Source organism: Garra rufa, chromosome 19 (genome assembly GCF_049309525.1).
Source record: "Garra rufa chromosome 19, GarRuf1.0, whole genome shotgun sequence".
NCBI classification, from domain to species: domain Eukaryota; kingdom Metazoa; phylum Chordata; class Actinopteri; order Cypriniformes; family Cyprinidae; genus Garra; species Garra rufa.
The window spans coordinates 30,169,221-30,182,739 of record NC_133379.1 but is presented as its reverse complement, the minus strand read 5'-3'; the positions used below and the strand labels follow the sequence as shown (position 1 = coordinate 30,182,739).

The 13,519-nt window shown below is 37.0% G+C and overlaps 1 protein-coding gene across 7 annotated transcripts in view; it reads right to left on the bottom strand.

Annotated features, from left to right (window-relative positions):
• ehmt1b (euchromatic histone-lysine N-methyltransferase 1b) overlaps positions 1-13,519 on the bottom strand; it is a 36,004-nt gene that overhangs the window by 21,579 nt on the left and 906 nt on the right. Inside the window, exon 1 of one of the 7 annotated variants that reach the window (XM_073824182.1) lies at positions 1,816-1,928. The exons of the other annotated variants lie outside the window; for them this stretch is intronic. The gene's annotated coding sequence lies outside the window, so the exon portion shown is untranslated. Of the gene's footprint in view, positions 1-1,815; positions 1,929-13,519 lie in introns of those variants that run through there. 7 annotated transcript variants of the gene reach the window in all.

Sequence of the window (13,519 nt, the reverse complement as noted above, 5' to 3'; positions counted from 1 at the left end):
AAATTTCAAATTTCATTCAAATGTAGATTGCATATTCATTTTCAAAATGATTAACTGTACAACACTAGTTGATTAAAAATCTGCGTAAAGTCTGACAATGTAGCATACAAAAGATCGAAATGGTCATAGTTGTAGAATGTCTACATTTTCAAGTTGGTATAAAGTAGAAACTTAAATTGTTATAATTCATGAATGTTTTGGATTACAGACCTAAGGTTGGACTCTTTTTTTTTTTTTTAAAGAAGACAATCTAGACAAAAAGACAAAATATTTTAAGTTTAAATTTACTGTAAATAAAATGCTAATATTTTACAAAATATTTTTGAATCCAAAACTGCTATAAAATTAGAGCCTTATGACTAAATAAGTTATGTTCCAAATTTGAAGTTGATACTAAAAAACAGGTTTTTGTGAGATTTTATTTAGAATGTTATACCACGGACGTTATATTCTGTGAATATTACTTCTATCCCCAAGAAAACACCAAATATGGAATCTTGAGACTCATACCTTTCCGACACCATGCATTTTGTCAAGATTATAAAAAGTTTTGATTCTAAAAAAAACATAATACATTTTGTAATATGACACTTGACACCGCCCACTAAGGGGGAGCAGAGTGCTAAAAGATTTTATGGTTTCAAAATGGTTTTTACAGGATAAATTTTGAGGTTTTAAGCTTTCAAATGATATATCATTTATGAAGATTACTAAAATAAGTGATAGAGAAAAAAGACAATGAAGAAAAGTGCGCCACAAGGCCCACCGGTGACACTTAAGGGTTAAATGAGGAAAAAGCAGACTTCATTTTATCCATCTAAGATTGTTCACATTGTTGAACCAGTGCAATGCGCCATCAATGACGTTGTGTGGTCAATTTTTGATTAAAGATTACAAAGCACAAGAACGATTAAAAATAAATAAATAACACACCAAAAGCGAATTTAATTATTCATGCTAGTAGATGCAAAGGCGTGAAAAGACGCAAATTCGTGGCGGCCGACATGAATGACAAAAATTAGGCAACGCGACTTTTGTACACACAAGCTGAAAATTCACAAAACATGTTGTCATGCAAACCAATCAGAGAAGAACTTATTGGCACATCCATTTTGACATCAGAAAATAGAGGAAAGCATTATGTGACGATTTTATTTGCGTGAGTGACACGAAAAACAGCGTGCAGAATGTTTTGGGACGCTTGCTTGGTTTTCACTCTTTAAAGGCATCTAAAATTCTTTAGATCCAGATCAATAAGAATGTCAAAACAGGCAGAACAAGCAAACACTAAGTAAAGAAAGGTCCAGGACATCAAAAGAGATGATTTAAAATGAGATGTGAGCATATAAAAACGAACCACCACTTGCTTGCTGCCTAGTATTCAGAAACGGCTCCTCTTCCCTTGCTTTATATTTCTCTAAAGATTCCTGCCAACAGAAGAAGCAACCATCTGACCACAGACGCTATTAATCCCCAGGATTTTTCTCAAGACTTCAAACGTTGACTCAGACCTCTGTGAAGGAAGGAAAAGCCACTGTTGAAGGCTTCAAGCTCAAACGGATTCTGACACTGCGTGGTCTTGTTTCAGCTGAGAGGGCCGTTGACTACAGCACTGGCTGAGAGCTACAGAGAGAGACTGGATGCCATATTTCTCTCTTCTGAACATCAATGGACTGAAAGTGAATGGTGAGATGAGTAAGTGATGACAAAACACAAGGAATCAATGACGAGTCTCAAATGATGAACATTCAGAAGCAGCATGATGAAGAACCCAAGCACTGAATCAGCGAAGGTGCTCCTCCATTGGTTTCATACCTGCTTTCACAACGATGGCCTCCGTTGAGGGAGAAAGAGCTTCGAGCTGACTGCTCCTCTTTTCTTTTCTCCTCCCGCATGCAAGCATTCAACCGGCTTGTTGATCATGTGACCTACAGGCTCCCTCTGTCGGTCGAGCTAGCTGAAGCTCACACTGAGCATGCTCAGTCAGTTCAAATTTCAATTTTTTTTTACTCCTGAGAGCAGGGCAACAACGATTTCAGGCAGCCATTTCATTGCTGGAAAGGAGCAGGAAAGGTATTGGGGAAGCTATAGAAACATGAAGCTCTGCTGTCTACCACAGGAACCAGGAGAAAGACTGTGTTATCTATCGTCTCTCAAGAGGTCTTTATCTCTTCTGTCCCTTAGTAGGACACGGATGTCACGAGAGACACAAGGACCAGAGAAGCCAGTGGCAAAAACATAGTTTTAGTACTATCAAAGTTGTCTGATACATTTGTGTTTAGTCAAATGCAGAAATCAACATGCTGATGCTAGAACAGGCTAATGAAAAACAATGAAGATTGGATATAGTTTTCACGAATCGGATTCAGTTTCTCTGTATCCATGAAGGTAAAACCATCAAATGATACTTAAGGGATAGCAGATTTCACAGATACAGTTTCAACAGTAGAATCCGGTATATTTCAACTGAATATTTAGTAATCATGAGGAAACAGACTAGCTCAGGACAAAACTATTTATTGTGGTTATTGCATTTCACTCTAAATGTAATTTAAATTTTCCACTGAAATAAAAAAATAGGTTCTAAGCCCATGTTATAAGATTTTTGTTTTAATTTTTAGTAAATATGTGCATTTACAATCATACAGTCGTTACAAGGAAAACAAACCAACAATTATTAAATGACTCATTCTGCACTAAACAGTTTTTTGTTCAATCATACGCTGTGCAATGAGAATGTCCTGCGCCTTAAACCACCTAGATGTGATATCAATTAGGAAATTGTGATTGACAGCTACAACACTAAAGCCTATTAACTATTTAATTTTATTAATTTTTTTAAAGGTGAAAATCCCTTTGATTTGTCCCACCCAAACTTTTTGTTAAATGTTAAATACACTATTATTTAAAAGTTTGCGGTCAGTAATATTTTATTTTTTGCAAGAAGTCTCCAAAGCTCCCCAAGTCTGCATTTATTTGATTAAAACTACTGTAAAAACAGCTTTCTATGTTACTCTATTTTAAAATGTAATTTATTCCTTTCAAGGATTTTCAGCAGCCATTACTCCAGTCTTCAGTGTCACATGATCCTTCAGAAATATTTATCATCTCCATATTATCAGAGCAATACAAAGCATAAGCATAATCGGTTCATATAACACCGCTCTGTAGCCCGTAGATTGCTCTCTGAAAGAAATCTGGTGCTCTCATTCTAACCAGTACTGATATTGATAACAAAATCTGAGTATTCCACTGCTCTAAATTCTTTCACAGTCCTAATGCCTTTCCCCATCCAAGAGAGATGCAATATAGGGTTATTAATACATTTACTATTGGGACTACGAATGCTCTGCATGATAGCTAAACATTTGCAGCAATGAAAAGGATCTCAAGTATAAAATTCCTTTTGATTTTGCAAGAATCATTTCTCAATACAGGCCAAGGCCTCGTCTTGCAACCCTTGGCAGGGGCAGAAAAGTCTCTTAATTGTCATTCTGCCAGAAAACTGCACTACTGACAACACCACAGAAAAGGACTTCACAAGCGAACCCTGCATAGCATACTAGGAGTTTCACTCAGCCATTTTGTATTCACCTAACACCACTGAGAAACCGATTCCCCAGAATCACATTGAGGGCCCTCAAGATCTTTTTTCAGCGCACAATAATGTAGTTCCATATCTTCCAGGTGGGAAACAGCTAAGATCTATGATTTCCTGGTTCTCTGAAGCAGTAATGGAAAACAATGAGAGGGAAGGAGGGAGAGTTGCGAACAAAAAGAAAAGAGAGCGAGAGTGTGGCTATTCACGACTTGTTTGGATGGCCTATCCGTTCTTTGCATCTCTCCTGAATCTATTACAAAGGAAATAGCAATATAACATGTAAACACACAGATGCAGAGTTGTGTTTTGAGACTATAAATCCAGATGGCTCCAGGCATGCAAACAAGCTTCTTACAAATGCAGAGGGATCCTAGTATTCACCTCAAAGGAATCTACAACAGGACCAGCCAGTGAAACCAAGCTCATTGCCAGCAAGAGGAGCAGCAGTCTATGTTTTGCACTGCTGATTATAGGCGGCCGATGTCAGCACTCGGGTATCAGGAAAAGCATCAAGGATTGCCCGCATAATCGTCTCGATATGCTTGGTTGCTCAAGTTTATCCCATTTGCAAGTTCTTTTTTTCTGGCATTGAACACAATTGCAGAAACGTTGTAGTAAACCATCTAATAATGGCAATAACATTCATGTCTAAAGCTCAACAGAAACAAGTGCTAGGATTTGAAAGGCTGCAGTTGAGGACTTGAATGAGCTTTGGAAAAAAAAATCTCCTCTTTTTTTCCTTTAAATGGATTTGGAAATTTGTGGTTGTTCTTTCAAAAATGTTGAAGTTGACGAAGAGGCATGGCGGGCCAATTAAATATGGTTTTGGGGTACAGCTACACCCCAAAAAATCCTTCCAAGGAAAGCGTTCGGAGGTCAGATTTGGGATGAGCGAAGGACCAAGTCTTGTAGAACTAAGATATCTCCAACTTCAAGCAGGGCTGCTCTTCGAATCCCTGGAACATGAGCTTAATCACTTCACCAAAAAGATGACAAATGAATATCCAAAAATCAGAAGAAAAACTCATTTCCAAGCTGAAAAAAAGTCGATTTCGGAGTGCCGAGTCCAATTCTGTCAAAAAAACTACAGCAAGCCAGTTGGGAGCAGCTATCTGGAAATACTTGTTCCTTTGACCACAAAAGCAAAAATGAAGATAGAAATAATCCTGCTTCATCAGAGGTCAAACCCTCTAGCAACATGGCTGTACCTGCCTTAAGCAGTGGTCTTCATTCATGGGGGAGGAGGAAACAAATTTACACTCTCCAAACGACTAGCTATCTTCCCACACATGCACCGTCCCTGAGCACAGGTCACATGACCAGCTCTCTGTAAAAAGCTCTCACATGGCCCACACTGAGCATGCTCAGATGGAGCTCTACTGTTCTTCACGAAGAAGGAAGAGCAGAAAAAAAACAACACTGCAGCCATTTCATGGAACGGGCTCTAGCTACAATCATTGGGCTCTTTGGTGTGTTTAACGCTGTTACTGTTGCTCAATCTGATACCATCGTGATATTTCGAAGGTTTCTGACTAGAATGAAAGCAATACATGAACAGCATATTTTTGAATGCGCATATTTGTCAATGTTTCATTGGGTTTTGAAGTGTCAATCCCCCGTGCATTTAGATATAAACATGAATTATTAAACATCAAACTTTGTTTCCTGAGTTAAAAAAGACAAAAGGCCAAGCCATGTGGTTCGGATTAAAGCAAAACGCATCCTTGAGCTAAACTGAAACAAGAAGTTTTTTTTTTAAATGCTAAAGAAAATTGGCTGAATCACTAAAATAGGTTTCACATAGCTTAACATTTTTTTGCAAAAAATATCCAGCTGCTTTGAATTTGAATGTCAAGAGGAATGGAGAGGAATTGAGAGAAATCAGAGATCATTAAAATACACACTATCTGGAAAAGATACATTAAACCCATGTAACTAATTGACTGTTTCTGCTGGTGTCTTTCCATTTTTATTTACTGTTGGTTACTAGGTTATCAAAACCACCGTCATTCGCACTTGATGGAAATGCACCGTATTCACATTTTTTCTTATTTATTTTTTGCAAAGATTTGCTCCACATTTGGGTGGAAACTAGGGCTGTGCAATATATCGAACGATATTGTGAGGCGCGTTTAGTCAATGAAGCCGGTGCTTTGATTAGTAGTAAATCTCCATCACGTGCGTTCCGCTCAGGTTCCGCTGGAGCGGCAATTGATACACAGAGACGTAAATCTCTGACAAGCTACGCCATATCGAGCTTAATATCGCATTCGATATTATGGCGAGCGGAACGCACGTGATGGAGATTTACTACTAATCAAAGCACCGGCTTCATTGACTAAACGCGCCTCACAATATCGTTCGATATATTGCACAGCCCTAGTGGAAACCCAGCTAATGTAGATAAGCTACAACAAGTAAAAATGTCGGCAGTGTGAATGCCCTTCATCATGACTAGGGACGCACAATGTTTTCAGAACATTATCGGAATAGGCAGATAATGGCTTAAAATGTAAATATAGGCATGAGCCAGATATGAAAAGCCCGATTTTTTTAGAGAGCGTTGTTTTTTATATTCTCTGCACAGGAGAAGCTTGGTATTGTTTTCAAACAGAAAGAAATATATCGGTATCGGCATTGGCTATCAGCCAAAATGATGTGGAAAATAATCTGCATATCGGATATCGGCAAATATCCAATATCATGGATCTCCCATCATGACCAAAAAAAATTAAGCTAGAGTAGTAGGGCCCTTTGATTGTCAATATTGAAAACGTGGACAAAATAATGGAATCCAGTTATTAAAATTTACTGTATAACATAAACAGCACTGTTTTCTACCAAAAATGTAAAATTTGTTACGTATTTTGGCTTTTCATTTACACAGCAACAGCATTTTGGGGACCGAAAACTAGTGATCGACCGATATTGATTTTTTTTTTTTTATTACCGATACCGATACCAATTATTTGCATGTTTATGTGCCCGATAACCGATATTCATAACCAATATTTATTTACTATTATACTTCTGCTTTTGACACAATGATGCACCACTGAACTGAACAAACCGTTTTATTTATAACAATCATATTTATTTAGAAGATGTTTATTAGCGGAATGATGGTTATATAGTAAATGTTCATATAATTCGGGGTGTTTTAGTGAATCTTGTTAAAAGTTATATGCGGTGGCTGTGCTGGAGCATTTCATAAGCATCAACCCGGTGAGTGAACAGCAAAATGGAAGCGACTTCACGAGACGAATGATGAGCATATAGACGCTCATTAGTGGCTGTATTTAATTCAGGCAAGTTATTGGAACAGGACATGACGGTTTATTTTAGCATTCGTGACTCCGACTTCACGAGACTAATGGTGCGTTCACACCGGGCGCTATTCGCGCATAGTTGAACGCTTGAACATTTGAGTTTACTCGCGTCATTCGCGCGTGACATTTTCTTCTCAACAGACGCGAATTCGCGTCAAGGGAGGGGCTTCTGCCACTCGTCAGCGGGAAAGTAGTTGTAAAATAAGTGAATGAGCTCAATTTGCCAGCTTTAGCTTGCTTGTAGTCTCAATATGTATGTATATGTAGGTCAAATTGAGTAAAGAGCGTTTTTTAAAACTAACCAGATTGTCCGACCTCTTCACTCACTTTATTCCTAGCAAGATCCCTTTTATTCCTGTTTCTACAAAAGTCCAAAGATGTATCGTACAGCTCCGAGGAACCACAGACAGCAACGGTGATTTTGTCCGCCATTGTTGTCTCGGATTTCTGCATCCGTCACTACTAGAGCAAGCTCCTGATTGGTTAACGCGGCGCGAATTTTCGCCAAAGTTCAGATTTTTGAACTCGCGCGAATGGCGCGGCAATCGCTTGAAACGCTCAATGCGCGCCACGCTATTCGCGCGTTTCGCGCCGCAGGATGGCTATTCGTGTCTTTGCATTGACTTAACATGTAAATCACTCGCGCTTGCCGCTTCATTCGCGTCCGGTGTGAACGCACTTTAATAATGAGCGTGTAGACAACAGAGAGAGAATTAAATTCAGCGCTTTTATTTACAACATGTGCTTATTCATGGCTGTATATTATTTAATTCAGGCAAAGTTACGTCTTTATTGTGACAGGATTTGACGGATTATCTTGCGTGACTCTGTGAGTTCGTCTTTATTTCTTAGAGCCAAGCTGATACATAAACTATGTATCAGTCATTTATGTAACACATCTAATTTGTGCATTAATAGCTGTTATGTTAAAGTTTACTAAATATAGCAAAGCAAGTATACTTTACCTGTGCACGCAGTTGTTGTTTCCTCTCAGACGCCGTGCTGCAATGGCGATCATGCGAGTAATTCTCAAAACACCCACAAGATGGCGGCGTTTATCGGTGAACCCGATATTACAAAACCAATAACAGATTATGGTAAAATGCTTAAATATCGGTAAATCGATATATCGGTCGATCTCTACCGAAAACACAAGCTTTTGAAAACAGGTTTCAAAGTGCAAGTTTTTGAAAACGATACTCCACTCGACTCCATATAAAATGTGTATTTGCGAAAATGGTGATGTCGCTGAAAGCGTATTACGTGATCAATCTATAGGCATGTGTGAGTTTCTTTACAAAGTGACATCGCCATCTACTGGCCTTTCATGCGTAAAACAGTGTTTTTAGCTGTTTTCACCACCCCGTGTGAATGGGGATTGTTTTGTATGCAAAACTTTTAAAAAACACAAATTAATTCCATTCAGCCCAAAGAGTATGAAACTATAAAATGAAGTGTAAAAAATCATTCCATTGTCGACACCAATAGAATAGTGGGCAGTGCGCAGACACTGTCGTTTTGCTTTTGCATTGTGTTGCAATAAATGGTTGCCTAAAGGCCAGAGTCTCACTAGCCAATTCTGCAGCGGATTTTCATTTGCAAGCTAACTGACAAAGATTCATAAAAGCTTCATCCACATTACATACAGATATGTCCCAGACTTAGGCTACACAATACTGGAAAAATATTTGTTGCAATATTTCGTTTTTCTTTCTATATTTGCGAAAACGGTGAAGTTGCATGCATTTGACGAGATCAGTCCATAGGCATGTGCAAGTTTCTTTACGTCGCCAACTACTGGCCTGGCATGTATAATACAGTGTTTTTAGTCATTTTCGCAGAGAAAATAAACTTGAACTACTTCTATTTAAATGCATTTTGCCATTTTATTTGAAAAAAAAAAAAAATTCAGATACACAAAGAGGCTCTAAGTTCTTTACTTCAAACCATCAAAATAAAACATCTTGGTTTAACTTGAAGAAATTATGACAGAAATATATTACTGTCATACAGTAGCTTGTACTGCTCAAAATAATAATACAAATACAGTTTATTAAAATATAAATTTAATATATACATTTTGCACCCATGATTAAATTTAAATCTCTGTGGTGCAGTACTTTTCTTTGCGAAAATAAATGCATTTATTTTTTATTTAATTTTAAATCAATTCATTCAATAATGGAATTAAGTTTCATTAGGTCACATTTAATAAGTTTTGAAATCCAATTGATTAGACATCCTTATTGATTATTAAAAATAAATTAAATCATTTCTAAAAAAAATTCTAGAAACATTAAACACTAGATTCATGGATCGATTCTGCGACTTTCTGAATGCATCGCAATTCTCACTTGAATCAATTCTGAGCTTAGTTTTCAACCGCAGATGGCACTGCTTTAGATTTTTAGTGCTTTAAAAACAGCCATTGAACCTAGCCACACCACTTGAACCCAAAATAATCATTCATAAAGTTTGAAACGTTCTGTTTTGTGACACTAGTGCCGCAGATACTATTATATATTTTTTTCACATATTTGTGCAGGTTCTACAGTATAATTTTTTTCTTTATTAACATGTAAAAATTCAAAGAGGCGAATTTTTATGTGATTTGAAGACAACTACAAGAAAAACATCTACAATATATATATTTAATTATTTCTCTATTAATACTACAATAAACTCATGTGCCACAATACAGAAACAAGTTTGGCCATCAATGATGGCCCAGTGATTGCAATTATCTCAAAAATTCTCTATTAAAAATCTCTATTAAATTTGACTTAGCTGTTTAATTTAAAGAGTCCAAAAAAATGAGATGGTTGGTGTGCGAGGCCATGTCTCTCAACCTTAAAGTTAACAGCCCCAGTAACTTCCTGTTAAGTTAATGGCCCTGTTGACTCAGACTGCACGTTTGATATCACCGCTGGCAGTTGGTTGGGCGGGATCTTGTGGCTGTGGCTATGATCAGTAAGCTCCTACACACACTAAACGGACTCACAATTATTTTAATGAGCTGCTGTCATTATTATACCTCTTGTTTTAGATTTATCCACCGCTAAACGTCAAATCCAAAAAACACAGATTGTGGTTGCCACATGGGTGGTTCTTCACCACAACAAGATAACTGGGAATCAAACTTACTAGTCTGCACCAAAAACACTTACATAGCACATTCCATTAATGCCAAAGAGTTCAACTTCAGTCTCAATCCATCAATAAAACTGCAGCAAGGCCTCTATCCATCTAGACATGAGGGAACATTAGCTTTCTCAAGAAGTGGCTGAAGAAATTTAATCATGGAGAAACTGTCCCATTTAAACCCTCTTTGTAACTTCCTCTGAAAACTGCCCTTCTTTTTTTGATTGCTAATTTGGAAGGATGGCCTGATCTAACTAGAGCTGCGGTTTTGCATTTTGCTGCAATAAATGGTTGCCTAAGGCCAGCGTCCAACTAGTCAATTTTGCAAAAGATTTTTCAATGCATTCACATAAATTAATCAAAGCATCAAATTCTGTGATAAAAATTATTGAGAATACATGTTAAGAAAAGTTTATGTTTACATACTATATGTGTCATTCTGAAATGTCTGAGCAAAGATTTTCAAAGTATTTCTGCTTGATTGCCTCCCAGAATTTATTACACCTGGGAACATGCTCCCATTCCCAAAAAGCAGGCATCCACCTCCGAAAACAATGATTACATTGTGTTTCATCTGCTTTCTCTGAGGCGCGAGTAATTTATTATATATGAAAATAATTATATTCAGTGGCTTCTCCTACTTTTCTTAGTGATATTTAGTGCCAGTTAATCAGGAAGTGACAATTTTGTTCTCTTTGAATTGTTGGATGGAATCTGCTTTTTTCGCAAATGTTTTATGCAATATTTCAATTTTGCGCCAGAAGGCTGCAGACCTAATGCACAGATTCGCTGTATTATTATGCATCCGGTTGTGTTCTTAACTGTTTACGTTCACTTAAGACATTTCCGACTAGGGCTGCAATGATAAATCGATGAAATCTGAGATCGCCCGAAAGCATCGCGATTCTCTCTAGAATCGATTCTGAGCTTAGTTTTTAACAGCAGAAGGAGCTCTAATCTAGTTTTTAACCACAAACTCAAATGTTCATTATGAAGAGTGCTGAAGAGCGCGTGCGCGTTCGGCTGAGTCATTTAATTTCACCTCGGCTCAGAATGCTTTTATGACGCGAGATTAATGTAAACACAGCCCACTGTCAACACCCTTGTAATTCGATTTAACCTTTTATCGAATTTTATGAATGATTATTTTAGGTTCAAGTGTGTGTAAAGATTTGGAAGCAAGTAGAGTACAACTGTTTCTAAAGCATGCAGTGCCATCTGGTGTTTAAAACTAAGCTCAGAATTAACTTGAGAAAGAATTATGATGCATTCAGAAAATTTTTACAATCAATGCTGAATCATTTCTCAATTTGCGATCCATTGACATATTTTTCCAGCCCTATAACGACAGGTGTTTGCCATGTAATGTCCGCACACTCGAATGCTCATAAAGAAGAGTGCTGAAGAGTGTTTGTGCGTTTGGCTGAGTCATGTAATTTCACCTTGACTCAGAATGCTGTTATGACACAAGATTAATGTAAACACAGCCCAGTGTAAACACCCTTGTAATTCGCTTCAACCTTTTATTGAATTTTATGAATGATTATTTTAGGTTCAAGTGTGTGTGTAAAGATTTGGAAACAAGCAGAGTACGTCTGTTTCTAAAGCATGCAGTGCCATCTGCTGTTAAAAACTAAGCTCAAAATTGATTCAAGAGAGAATTACAATTCATTTGAAAAATCTCAGAATCATTGGCAGAATCATTTCTCGATTTGCAATGCATCGATTTATTTTCCCAGCCCTATATTTGACGTAATGTGTGTATATTTGTCTGTTCAAGCGCAAGAAGACACAAAAGAGAACGACGCGCAAGAGGCAAATAAAGTTATGTAAAATTATGTAATAAAATTTAAATTTAGACATATTTTGCATGTTACTATGACTATTAATCTTATTAAAATATATATTTTCATCATGTCTTTCTTAGCTAGTTAGATCACATCACCACATTTTTGGGGGGGAATAATTCTATGACTTAATAGATTTTAAAATTACACAATTTACAGAACATTGCAACTACCTTAAAGGATTAGGATTAGTTTACTTCCTCTTAGAACAAAAATTTACTTCATAATTTACTCACCCCCTTCATGTCTTTCTTTCTTCAGTCGTAAAGAAATCATGTTTTTTGAGGAAAACATTTCAAGAATTTTCTCCATATAGTGTACTTCTATGGTGCCCGCAAGTTTGAACTTCTAAAATGCCATTTAAATGCAGCTTCAAAGGGCTCTAAATTATTTATTTATTTTTAATTTACAATTTATACTCTTTTTAACCACAAATGCTTGTCTTGTCTAGCTCTGCGATGCACATGCATACTCCTGTTCAAGACAGTTAGGGAATTTCAAAAAAATCTTTTTTTGTAAACATCTGCAGCGATGTAGGACAAATTTGAAGTAGAGTCCTTTGAAGCTGAATTTAAACTGCATTTTGGACTTTCAAACTCGTGGGCACCATAGAAGTCTATGGAGAAAAATCCTGAAATGTTTTCCTCAAAAAATAATTTCTTTAGGGCTTGAAAGAAAGGCATGAACATCTTAGATGACAAGGGGGTGGATTACTTAATTGTAATTTTTGTTCTGAAAGTCCTAATTCCCCCAAAAAGTTATATCAGCATCATGTTGTTCCAAACCTGTATGACTTTGTGTTGTGTTGACATCAGAAGATGACATTTAGAAGAATGTTAAGGGCCAAACAACATTATACCCAAATGACTTTTTGACTTGACATTTTATGGACAAAACATGACGACGGAGATTTCACTTTCGGGTCTATCCCTTTAACTGTTAGGTGTCTAAAGATTGCCAGCCCTTCTCATTAGGTTTCAGCCTAGCCAAACAAGTTTTTTTTCCTCTGAAAATTCTTTACCAAGCCCAACTTCCTTGACTTTATACCAAAGTCACCCATTAAGATCAGTTGCACAAGACATAAACAACGTTTAGAAACAACAAAGTCAGCTTGAGTCAATCACTGAATGCAGTCACGAATGCATTTGCAGTGAACATTCAAATAACACAAATACAATTCCAAACTAAACCATGGCCTCATCTTTTGGGTTCTCTTAATTAAAAATATTCAACATAAGAACACTGCAAGGAGAAACTCTCAACTGGACCAAGTGCAGAACATTTCTCAAACAACAGCTTGTATTACAGCCCCACACTGTCATGCACCTTCACGTTCTTCTTTCCTCATACCGTCCTTCCTACAAGAGACACTTGAAAAGACACAATCACAGGGCTCCCCCTGTCGGTGAACAAGTGCAAGTTCTCTTCAGTGGATAAACATGGTAATGTGATTGATTTCCTCATAGTATTCCATATAGTGAGCACCTAAACACCACACAGACATGGCTGACGGTAAAAAAACTGTTTTTCATTCAATTATGTAATATATTAAATATCTAAATAATGCAAAAAAAAAAAAAAACAACTAAAACAGTGCTAAC